Below are 13802 nucleotides of genomic sequence, written 5' to 3'. Positions count from 1 at the left end.
CCTTTAAAACAGCTTCCAACCTTCTCAGAATAGATTCACATAACTATCAAATAATCTCCATCTGCCAATTGTTTCAGAGAATCTAATTTTTACACTTCTCTCCAAAACTTACCACAGTGGTTTGATAATATTCAAGTCAGGTGATTTGTCTGGCCAGAGCAGGTGTTGAATTTCATCTCGCTGCTCCAACTGTACAGGTTTTATGATCTTTTTCGCTATTTAGCATTGGAGTGTGTGATTTAAACTCTCATCAGTTGCAGATTTTTCATGGATGTTGGTTTTGTGAAGCTCTCTGCGGTCGGTTTTTTGTGGAAACGGTCTTCAAGGTGAATATTCTCTTTGTCAGCAGTAGTTCTGTATTGTTTGGACACAATCCTTGTTGTGTTCAGTGGTCCCTATCATTCACTTTCAGTTTTAGTTCAGTGAATTCTGTTACTGGCTGTTCAATATGAATCTGCCACCACAATGTTATTAATCACTTGTTTATCAGGAAGTCAGCATGAAATGATTACTTATTTGTAGCATTTATCTCTATTGCTGATTCAGCTAAATCAAACCCCTGCAGTCATGGCTTGCATGATTTTGATTGTGTGTTTTCTGAACAGCCAGAAATGTTTACCTACAATATCATCATTACTTTGATTTATTCATGCTTACTTCAGATTTTATTTTCAGTTTTGTGTTTTCAATGATTAAAGTTGAACAAGTCCTCAGTCTGTTATCCAATCCGGATGGAATCTGCAGATTTTTTTTTTCTTCACATTTTCTTTACTCATATTAATACAATCTGCTGAAGGGCTTGTAGGCCCATCAGGCATTATGCTGGAGGGAGAGGTGTATAATCTTGCGCCTCAGGTACATTCAGTCTTTGTATTTTATTTCCTTAAAGGTACTGTAAGTGGTGTTCTAGCCGTCTCATGCTAACTAACGCCCACCCTCCACAGGCTTGTCACCAAACCTGAAGGCTTATAATGAGTGACAGGAAGTGAGCACCTCAGAGACTCCTGATTGGCTAAACAAGAGCATCCTGTGGTCATATTCTTTGTTTGCTGTTTACAGAGCCTAGGGCTGTTGCAGGCATGTGGGATTTCTCAGGACAGCTATTTCAGTGATATCTGTCAGGTTTGTAGGGACCATGTCTGCGTGCTACTCTAGATTCCAGATTTTTTAGTTGTCACATACACAATTATACAGAGTATAACCAGCAGTGAAATGTAAGGAAAACAGTAGTGAAATGTCTATAAAACATCACTCACAGCACCTTTGAAAGCACATAGTGTTGGTGAAGTATTCAGATGGTCTTTAAGCAGTGATTCTAGGTGGAATTATTTATTCCCTTAAAATGCAGAGATATTTAATTGACTGACTAGATGTAAACGATGCATATTGTCTAAATGTTTGATACATTCCTTTGTAAGCTGCTTTGGATAATAGCGTCTGCTAAATGTGTAAATGTACTGTAAATGCCAACATTTATGTTGTTACTGAGCATAAATGTTTTCAGTTTTTGAATTGCACTATTCATTTTTGAAACATTCTTCTTTACCGTCTGCTACGTTAAGCATAAGCACAAATGTAGGCCAAAATAGTCAATTAGTCAATACTTACTCAGTATTCCTTCAATTCTATTGAATTAAAAACGTATCACGGTTTTCACAAAAATATAAAAAAGCACTGTTTCTAACATTAATAATAATTCAGAAATCAGTAAATCAGCATATTAGAATGATGTCTGAAAGATCATGTGACACTCACGACTGATATAATGGCTGCTGAAAATTCAGCTTTGCATCACAAAAATATATTCAGATCGAAAACTTGTAATATGCAGCAATGGTGAGCATACAAATAAGTCTTTCTGACTCCAAACGTTTGAATTTCCCAAAATTTGTTCTTCATTTTGGATACATTTTTCCTCCCATTGACACTGCATTAGAATGTGGCCAAAAGAAAAGAAAGTGACTTAGAAAATCATAATGATGCTATTTAGAACAGCTTTAGTGGAGCAAACCTATGATGCCTTAAAATGCAGCTCACTGTGTTTTAGAGTAGCAATATACTGATTGACATTTTTCTCAATGTTAAAGCTTTTAAAGACTTGTGACTTTCCAGAAAATGTGTCTTTTAAGGATAATTGGTTTCGTGTTTCACAAGCCGAAATGACCTGATGGTGCTGGAGTTCTGAGAATCATCTGATCCAGTGTCTTGTCATCTGAAAGACTCTTTTGGTTTTAGTGTGGCGTCAGTGTGGAGCCCAATGAGCATATAAATCACATTACAGTCAGTACATGAGTTAGAGTCGTCTGGAGGATCTGAAAGTCTTCAGGGAGATGTGTCACGACTGTAAGGTAAACAATTCCGAGTTACAGGAATAGTTCACCCAAATAATTAAAATGCTGTCATTATTTACCCATCATGTTGTTCCAAATCTGTACTTTCTTTGGTCGTTGAACAAAATTTGAAGAATTTTCTGTCTGTATTCACTTTCATTAAAGTGAATGAGGGCTGAGGCTTCAAAAGTATCATAAAGTAGTTCATATATTCCAAGTCTTCCAAAATCATATTACAGATAAGTGTAAGGAATAGATAGAAAATGTGATTTATTGTTATGTCTTGCCTTGAATATCTTGCTAGACACACAGTGAGAGTGTTCAGGAACCTTGATTGAAAAATTAATATTTTCTCTTTGGTGAAATCAGTGGCACATAAATTACACACTTGAATTTTAACCGTATTATATATTTCGAATATTGATATCTTGACCCCTGCCTCTGACAGATGCATAAGCACCTGGTCATGATTCTCTCATGGGAAGAATAACTTATGTAAACAGTGTTTTGCATGTGTATTTATGTGTGTCCTTGCTCTCTATCTCACACACCTAATGGGACTCACACACATCAGGGACTGAGCGCTGATCTGTCAGCTTGATGGGCAATAAACAGAACGATGAAGGGCCAGTGGGAGCACAGGACCTCTTTGCTTCACGTATAATATTGTATCACAGCTCAATACAGTATATAATGTATCTTTATATATAACTGCACAGTTCCAGAAAAGATTTCAACAGTCTTAACGTGTTCTTAGATTTGCTCGCAGATAACTGCTGTTATCGACTTATTTGATATTAAATAAGATATTTATATATGTGACCCTCGACCACAAAACGAATAAATAGAGATACATCATGAATAAATAAGCTTTCCGTTGATGTATGGTTTGTTAGGATAGGACAATATTTGGCCGAGTTACAACTATTTTAAAATCTGGAACTTGAGGGTGCAAAAAAATAAAAATACTGAGAAAATCGCCTTTAAAGCTATCCAAACGAAGTTCTTAGCAATTCATATTACTAATCAAAAATTAAATTTTAATATATTTAGGGTAGGAAATTTATAAAATATTTTCATGGAACATGATCTTTACTTAATATCCTAATGATTTTTGGCATAAAAGAAAAATGGATAATTTTGACCCATACAATGTATTTTTGGCTATTGCTACAAATGTACACCAGCGACTTAAGACTGGTTTTGTTCTCCAGGGTCAAATGTGTATATATATATATATATATATATGTATATGTATATGTGTGTGTGTGTGTGTGTGTGTGTGTGAATATATATATATATATATATATACACACACATACATGTGACCCTGGAGCAGAAATATAATTTAATTTATATATAAATTATATATAATTCAATTAAATATTGACTTGTTTTAGATTTGTTGTCTTATTATATGTCGACATATTCCCATTTGTCATTCCTAACATTTGTAGGGCTCTATATATGAAATCCAGTTTTATTCTGTTTAATTTTTTTCCACACCAAATTCTATGAATTTTTATTTTTTTTTATCATTCTGGATTCCTGTAAATGCTACATTTTAATAATCAAAAAGCTAATCATTTGAATGAATAAAACTTGAATAATTTGATAATTTAATACATTTTTAACAATATAAAGGCCCATGGGAAATTGTTATTGTTTATACATATTTTTAAAAAGAAATCTGTTTTGAATTTTTTTCTGGAATCTGTGTTTTATGATTTACTACAATGTTTAGTCTTTTAAAATTAATAATAAAAACATTCCATTTGTGTCAAATAAAAGCTGTACAATAGAGGTTTATACAAGAATGAAAATATCTCTTGTGTGTAGTTGTTCTTAATTTGAGAAGTATATTTTATTATACATTAGTAATATATTTCTGACTGTTTAATCCACATTGTGTAAATCACAAGTTGATGCTTAAAAGAAATATAACTGAGAAAACTCTTCTGTTACAAACTAGTGGTCATGTCTTGCAGGCAGATTTTGAACAATGCAACTTTTTTCATTAATTTTAACATCAGAAACCCCCTAGCATGGATTGGACTGGAAAATGAAAACAGCCCAGATATCTACACGTGCTTCGTTCATTGATTACTTCTGCTTTGTTATGTAGATGCTCAATAGAAGAACAGAGTGAGAGTTTCGCTGAAAATTCTGACAGGCGCCTGTGATTTTGTTCAGATAGTGTTTTTGCATAGACCTGTCATCCAATATTTTAGATAAGGCATATTCTTTGCTTCTGATTTAAATCTTTTTATTCCAGCCTGAGAACAAAAGCATACCTTTCATTCTTTGACTTTCTTTTCTGTGAAGAGGTGTTACAAGAACTCTAATAAAGCACCTTTGATGTCACATCGAATCGGATACAATCAAAAGCTCAGTTGCTCAACCTCTCTGCCATTCTACAGGTTCTCTTGCACTGAGAGAGTGTATATTTTTGAAGCAATGAGTCCAAGATGTTAAGTGAAAATAGTGAGAAGAATACATCTGCTTTAGTTTACACAGCACACTTCAGTCCTGGTTTAAAGTGCTAAATATGCTCAGTTCACACTGAGTTTAGTTATAAACAAGAGTGACATTGCGTTTTTAACCAAATTTATGCTGTGCATTTTTTTACTTACAGGGGTTGCACAAAATAACGTGAACACCTGGGAAATATAAGGTGTTCTACCAGCTTCCAACCTTTTTACAATAGGTTCATGCAACTTTTAAGTAGTGATCTATCAGAATATCTGCCAGTTTCTTTAGAGATTGAACAAGAAATCTGCTTCTGACTCTTCTGTCCAAAACTATCCATAGTGGTTCGATAATATTTTAGTCAGTTGATTTGTCTGGCCAGGGCAAATGTTGAAGTTCATCTTGGTGCTCCAACTGTCCAGGATTTATGATCATGATACTATTATTTGCGCAGTTTTGTATTGGTGCCTGATTAAAGTTTCAGCAATTGCAGCTTTTTCATTGATGTTGACTTTAAGTTCTCTGTGTTCAGTTTTTGTGGAAACACATTCTTCAAGCTGAACATTGAGGCTTGCTGTTGCTTTGCTGCATTAGACTTTTTTCAAAAAAGCAAACAACTTTCTTAGTGACGGCGCCGATCCTGGTGAGATGGTGAGAATAGAAATTAATACAAAACTTCATGGAATAATTTAATGTTTCGATCAAAGACTTTTGCCAGGCACTCAGAATAAAATGGAAAATATGAAGTGTTTTCTCTAAATCCTTGCTATACTGAATATTTCATTCTGTACTGCATTACAGATGTCGTCTCTCCAAAGAGTTTTGTGTTTTTCCCCAGCTTTGTGTGTGTGTGCATGTGCTGACGAAGGCCTTTTAAAAACTAATGTTGCAATTTCACAGACCAGCAGGATTTTTTGGTTTGTTTTGTGTGAAGGAGAGATATAGATGAATTTTCCCCACCCAATCTGCAAAGTAATGTCACCGTCTCTGCATTTTGCTAAATATAAAACTGCTACAAAACCCAGACTACATTTACACTAGAGGTCAAGCTGACCCCCTATTTCCTGCTTCAGACTGTAAATCATTTTAATGAGAACAAGGTTAATGTTTTCAAATGAAACCGTCTGATTGAGAAATTGTCTTTCTGAATGTTTTGTATACTTTTAAATTATTTTTTGTCCCCACTGAAGCTGCTGATGTTTAGAGCTGTTCAGAATGAGTTCCTCACACTTTTGCTACTGGTGCTAAGCTTCTCTGTGGAGCACAAAATCTTTCACACAAAAGTCATGTTTACAAACTCTCTAATCAAAAGTGAAGACATTTATACGCCTGCGTGAAAATCCATAATTTGCTGACTTCAAAGATCAAGCTTGTTTTCACAGTGGGATATGGCTAAATTCGCTCTCTCCCTTACTCTCTCTCACACTCTCTCTCTCTTTCTCTTTCTCTCCTTCCTCCACTGCTTAACAACCTCCAGTTTTTTATTTTTTTTGCATTAAACAAGGCTGGAGTCATTCCAAAGCCATATAGACCTTAAACATTTGTCTGTAAATTTCTCTCATTAGATTTAGATATTTAGAGATTTAGATTTATGGAGTTTTCTTCAATGAGGGGCTGCTCACTATTGGCAGTCCATCAAAACCTATTTTGATTGCTGAGTATAGCGATTTTACACAAACTTCTGCTCTCTTAACAGTCCTGATTAGCCTGTCGAATGCATTTTTTTTAAAAGTATTGATCATCCCCCTCACTCTCTCTTTCAGTACCTCTGCAGTCTCATTCCCTACTCAGCTCTTACTTTGTGTCAATAAATGCTTAAAAAAAAGAAAGAAAACTGGAAGTGGACAAGTTTAATACAACCCTGTTCAAAATATTTATTGATTTATATAAAAATGTATACTTAGCAGGGACACCACAAATCAGTAAGACATGTATAATATTACAGAGGATTTCAAATTCTGTTATTTTGAACTTTATATCATAAAAAAAAAACATGGTTTCCACTAAAATATTAAGCAGCACAACTGATTTCAATGTTGATAATAATAAGAAATGTTTCTTGATCAGCGAATCAGCAAATGTGATCATGTGACACTGAAGACTGGGATTTTGGCAACATGGGAATAAATTACATTTTAAAATGTATTAAAACAGAAAAGTTTTTTTTTTTATCAAATAAATGTTTATTTATAAATATTTATTATAATTTAAATTATAATATTGTCAAATAAAAATAAGAAATAATTAAGATTCTGCACTATTTCTAGATCCTTAATCAAATAAAAATGGGTTATTGTTATGTTCTATACAGATAATGTACTGTAATTTGTAATCAAAAAGTTCAGAAAATTCTAAAATGATTTTAACTTGTGGTCTCAGACTTCTGCACGTTAATATGCTCTCACTGAAACCTTTTGTTTGCTAAAACATTCATTCCTTCATTTCACCAAAAAGAAAGACAAGCAAACAACTTCTACACATTTAGGACAATTAGATTAGAATAGACTAGAATTAGACTACAGATCTACAGACTGATTCCTAAGAAAACCTTTTGCTCACAGAGATCTGTGATATGAGCTTGTTTGAGATTTCATTATTTCTATAAGTAGTCATCGATCAGGGTTTTGACATTATCATCTGTAAGCACTTTCTAATAATGCAGCTCCTTTCATTTCTCAACCAGTCAGCAGCTTCAACATCTGTTCGTGAAATCTCCTCAATTCCAACCCCATCCCCAAAAAATATACAGACAAACTTGCTTCCTTCTTAGAAGCATTTAGAGGTTAGTGCTGGCGAAGCTTGTGTTATCAGTCAGTATTGTTTTGGCAGTCATAAGTGGCCTTACAGACCGTTTCATACTCATTGAACGTCACACAGTGAAGCCTGCTGGGATGCATGGCTGATGAAGAGTTAGCACAAAAGCTTTGGCAGCATATGCAGACTCACTTTTCTTTCTTTTTTTTTTTTTTTTTTAAAGTTTATATTGTATCCTGTTCTGGACTCTTCTGGATGTGTTTGCCTCTAAATAATGCCTTTGAAACTGACCACAGGACATTTTAATCATTATTAACAAAGTTTTTCAATAATCTAATGAATCAAGTCAAGCTTTGTCTACTGTTCGTCTGAAGTGACTGTTAGATTGCATTTCATTAATTGTGGTTCCATTCCCTTTGAGGTTATTGTCATAGCAAGCTTTTTAACAGGCCATTTTCTTATTTAAATATTTATTTGTTTTTAGGCCATATTTATTTGCACAGCTTGTTCTGTGAGTCCCATGGTTCAGATGGAGTGTTTGGCTTTCATAACGCTCATAATAAAACAGATCATGTGGGCAGTTGGACATTATATGTATACTGTGACACTTCCCATATTACTGACTTCATTCATTCCTAAGGATGAATGACTTATTGTATAGTTTCCTCATTTGTATGCTGCTTTATATGAAAGCATGTTGAAATATAAATCTAATTGGATTGTGGTTTGGCTGAATGGTCTCTGTCTGTGGTGCTGATCAGCCTAATTTCTTTGCATAATAGTATTGGTGCTGTCCATAATACTGAACAAAGCATGACAACTGTATAGAAAGAAATGACGTTCTGTTTCTTCTGAAGGTTTCATACTTTCATTCATTTCACAGAGTCATATGAAAGAAAATGTACTTTAATTCAGTTGATATGTGAAAGTGTCTTTATATTATAGGGCTACACACTGTTGGAAACATGCTATAAGAGAATAATAATCCTCATAAATGCCATAATGGATGTAGCATTCAAGAAAGCTGGGCTTTTCATTTTAAATATGAGTGCTCTATGAATTGGTTTTTATCAGCTTCAATGGCACTCAGATCCTGCTAGATGAGCCTTTCACTTCCTTTAAAAGAGATGATCACACTCATTTTGTTAAGCATTTTAGACTGTATCTGTTGAAAAAGGTATTTGTTTCTTTTTTGCTCTCTGTAGTATCTAAGATTTGAGAGGACACGATTTTGCCAAAATTGGCCTTTGCAGAGCCTAATTCTTGCCTTAAATCTCATTTGGAAAGAATACAACTTTCAAACTATAGTTTACTCAAAATAAACTAAATGTAAGTTAGCAATTCGTATGTACATACATCTACATCTAACCCCGCCCCTGAACCTACCCGTCACTGGGGTTGTGACAAATCAGAACAAAATCGTGAGGTCGTACGAACTCGTACGAATTAGCCACTGCGTAAAAAATACGTACAAACAGGTAATGAGATAGCTTTGGATGTGGAGTGGCAGGTTAGTTTTTGTAGTTCATTTCAGATCTTTGACCGAAGGGAAGGTTATGAGAGAGAATATTTTATATATATATATATGACACAGAACAGCCGGTTCTCCAACCCAGCCAATCACAGCGCACCAGCTCACCTGAGTATTGATCACCCGCACCTGCAAATCATTCAGTCATTCATCACTCAGCGTACTTAAGCACCATCACCAGCTCACTCCAGTGTCCGGTCCCGTTGATACATTGTGGACTCATTTGCTAGGCAAAGCTATTCTAAGTATTATATCCTATACCTCCTGTAATATTACACAATATTATTTCCAATATAATTATTTTAATTCATTATTATTATGGCATTGCTTGTTCCAAGTTGTCATGTTTGGCTGATCTGGGTTGATGCACAAAAAAAATAGACAGATGAATTTTCACATCGTTTTGGAGGAATAAACCTTTAAATTGCTTACTTATAGTTGTCTCTGCATATTAAGATGGAATATGAGAATATGGGAAGGTATTTATACATCAAAAAGATTGCTTCACCTAACATTTTACTCATAGAACACTTCTTTTGGTCAGTGTTGTGTTTAATTTTATTTTTAGTGTTTTTTTTGTTGTTGTTGATTTACTTGGCGTGGGTATGAAACAGGAATAAGATAAGAGGAATGGGATCAGAGCATGACCCAGGTCAAACTTGACTCCCTGTGAACCAACAGCTCTTATACAGCATGTTCCGTACATGCAGCTCAGAGTTCTGATATCTAAAATAGTTTTCATTTCATTTTTCTTTCATTTTAGTTTTATAGGCTGTCATGAACAGTCAGAGGAGTCCTGACAGTCTAGATTTGAAAATCTGTCTAGAGCAGCACACCTAGGAGGACAGAAAATTTGAGGACCGGTCATCATAATTTAGTTTCCTCTGACGCTGCTGAATATCTGATTACAGTGCTGTTGATGACTGTTGCACTTTAATTGAGAAGTTTGTAATGTTTTAACCCCTGTGCTGTGCTGAAAAAACAAAAAAACTTTTACCTAATTTGGTGTTGCTGTCAAAAATGACCAGCCTTATAAAAATGGCTTGTAAATCTATATTATATGCTATATTTTGACCAAATCTTAGATTCAATGTTTTTGGCAACTTGTTTCTTTTAATTAACACAGGTTTTGTATTTCTTTAGGAACTGATTGATTGAAGGCCCCATTAATCTGAGTTTATGCAACTTAGTTTTTGAGTGAAAAAATCATTATTTGTGTATCATTTTGGAAATGTTCACGTAACTGAGGTTCAGATGAGGCCTATGGTCAGTCATGTCCAAAAACAAATATAAAACCTGTGCTAATTGAAAGAAAACTAGTTCATAACTAGATTGAATCCAACATTTGGCAATAATATAGGGTAAGAAATTTACTTTTTTTTTTTTACATTTTTGACTTTTGACTGACTTAATTCATTAATTAATATATATATAAATATATTTTTTAGATAAGTCATTACATTCTGTGTGAGCAAAGTCTGTAAAATTTTACCGTCTGTATGTCTTAGTCCAAGGCAATAAGATTAGCTTGCATTTTCAGGAAAATGAAAATCCTCTCCATATCAAAATGACCAGAACACAACATGAGGGTTTAATTGACATCACATCAATGAAATTATGTCCTCAATTTCAAACACAATGTCTCTGTTGGCTTTTAATATGTCTAGACATGTCTATGTGAAAGTGGCACTGATAGTTGAACGTTATGGGATGATGCCTAATGAGCAACATCTTAAAAGACGTTCATGTTGTCCACATTTTAGTTTTGTGGTCACGGAAATATGGGCGCTATTTATTTGTAACTGCTTCCCCATTGTTGCATGTTCAGAGCAAAATAATGACTCTTGCTGAGACATGATTGCATTTACAAGAGAAACATCTGAAAGGCATTGACAGGTTGGAAACGATGCAGTTTTGAAATTGACATGTTTGAGAAAGATTACAGGTGTTTATGCTGCCACATTTCAAACTCAATACCCTGTTATCAAGGTGAGTGTGTGAAAGAAGGACAGCTTGATATTGATGTGATATGTGAAGATTTGCTCTAATCTCTTCATTCAGCCAATCATTGTCCCGTCCTTCTCCGGTTCGAAGCAGAGGGTGGTCTGTCATCATATGGAATTTTTTTTTATATGAAGTTTTTCATTTGGAGAGGTTTATTTCATAATGACAGTGTATGTGTGGTGTATTTACCAAACTCCTCTAGGTGTTGACGTGTGAGCGACGGGATGTATAACTCCAGTCCACATGGCCGTGATTTAACCTCTATGGATGAACGAGAAAACAAATGACGTCTCGAGAGATATCTTCATACCCAAAGACATACTCTTGGGATTGTGTGTGGTGCATTAGGGTAAGCAGCTGCGCTAGATGCTTGAATAATTAGACACTAAGATACATACATTCAGGCGCTCTAATTCACACATGCATATTGTAAGAGACTCAAGGAGATTCACTCGTTTTCTTTTTCCGGTCTCGGAGAACTGTTGATCTCCAGAGGCATATTGTTTCTTTTTTGTGAGCTGCTGGAGATAAATTATTTCTGTTTTCTGAGTCCTAGATTCTGTTGAGATTTGATTTGAGCCAGCGGCTGCTCCCAGCAGCCAACGCTTGTCTCAGTTCAAATGAAAGCATGTCACTGAATGTAGATGATGATGATGATGCATTGCTATTTACATTTCATTTAACGAGTAGGAGTTTTCCTGAAAAGTAAAGCTATTGGCAGCAGAAGTTTAGATTTGTATATACATGTTTTACTTGGAAAGGTTAAATGTCTTTTATAAATCTGAAAGAATATGTTTCCTCTTTGGAAATTATTTTAATTGATTCTCTTCTTTACCCACAATAATCAAATCTACTTCAGTGTAGAAAAAGAAAAAGAATTTGTATAACGTAAATGTTTTAAGTAAAAATAAATACCCAGATGGACTTCCATTTGGTGCAGTGGGGTTATTCATTTTCTTTTTCAGTATAAGTTTTGAGTTTTCTATCAAGCAGCAGGTTGTTACTGTCGTATTGTGGTGTTTAGGGGGTCAAAGGTCAGCATGGCTGAGTCAGCTCTTGCTTGTAGATTCACCATCTGGACCCTAAAAGGCATCTTTCTCCATAGAGAGACATTAAAAAATGATTGTGTATTCTGGTGAATTATATTATATTATAAAATATTTGGGGTCAGTAAGATTTTCTTTAGAGACAAATTTATATTTTTACTTGCATTAAATTGGTACAAATTGACAGTAAAAAGCATTTAAAATGTTTCAAAATATTTATATTTCAAATAAATAGTTTTTTCTATTCATCCTGAAAAACGTTTCATGGTTTCCAGATATATATTAAGCAGCACAACTGTTTTCAACATTGATAAAAATAAAATATGTCTTGAGCATCAATTCTGCATATTTAAATAATTTTTAGAGGATCTACACTAAAGACTGGAGTAACAGAACAGTTATTTTAAGCTATTTTAAATAGAACAGTCATATTAAATTGAAATAATATTGATATATGATATTATTGTATAACTGAATTTTGATCAAATAAATGACTGAAGAGACATAAGAGACTGAAAATCTTCAAAAACAAAAACATCTTAATCTTATATCTAATAAATTGTGTGTGTGTGTGTGTGTGTGTGTGTGTGTGTGTGTGTGTGTGCACCTTATTTTTATGAGGGTTTAACTGTAGGACTTTTTTCTAGTGTGATTTATGTCAGTGTATGTTTCTCATTTGCATTGGCGAACTGAAGGAATAACTATGCAAAGTTGAGTAAGGAACAGAGCAGCATATCACTTGGGCAAAGATGTGAAGGGTAGATCCTAGGTGGCTGTCAGCAGCACGCCGCCTGCCTCTTCCCCTGATGACTAAATAACCAATTTATCTGAGTGCAGCAGCCCAATTATACTTCTCCTGAAAACTTCTGTGAATGTTAGTGCGCATGTGTTTGTGTGTGTTGACATGTTCCCAGCATGCTGTGTTAAATAACGCTGACCTCCAGAACTGTTTGTGTCAGTGTCCATCTGCTCCTGTGTGCCTGTACATGCACATCTCATATATGTTACGGTAAAGAACATTTACATGGTTCACATTTAACACATATATATTTTCCAGACACATTAGAAATGTTGTTGAACTTGGTTCAGCTTAATAATAATGAGTAAAAACATGCTACATCTCAGATAAATTAGCTGTAAATATTATTTTAACAATGAATGAACAAACAATGATTTGTTATTGTCATTATTAATAATAATTAATAGTAGTGATAATAATAATAATAATAATAATAATAACGTAATGTATGAGTGCATGTGTGTATGTGTGTATATATGTGTGTGTGTGTGTGTGTGTATATATATATATATATATATATATATATATATATATATATACACTGCCCTCCAAAAGTTTGGAAACACCCTAGAAAAGTGGGGTTTTGGACAATATTGGCAAAAATCCTTTTTCATTTGTGATAATTTTGCACTGATAAGGGACAACACAAACTACAAAAGCATATTTTGTTACATAAACAGTTTATACATAGATAAACTTACATTTTCGATTCATCAAAATATCCACCATTAGCAGCTATTACAGCTCTGCATAATCTGGGCATCCGAGCTGTCAGTTTATTCAAACATTGACTTAGAAATGGCAATCAATTGTTGAAGCTACAGTATTAAGGTGTGCTGACCCAAAAATCTTTTAAAAACCTGGGCCAA

The sequence above is a fragment of the Barbus barbus genome (genome assembly GCF_936440315.1).
Source record: "Barbus barbus genome assembly, chromosome: 18".
Lineage (NCBI taxonomy): Eukaryota > Metazoa > Chordata > Actinopteri > Cypriniformes > Cyprinidae > Barbus > Barbus barbus.
The sequence above is the reverse complement of the archived record's forward strand: the minus strand, read 5'-3'. Positions refer to the sequence as shown.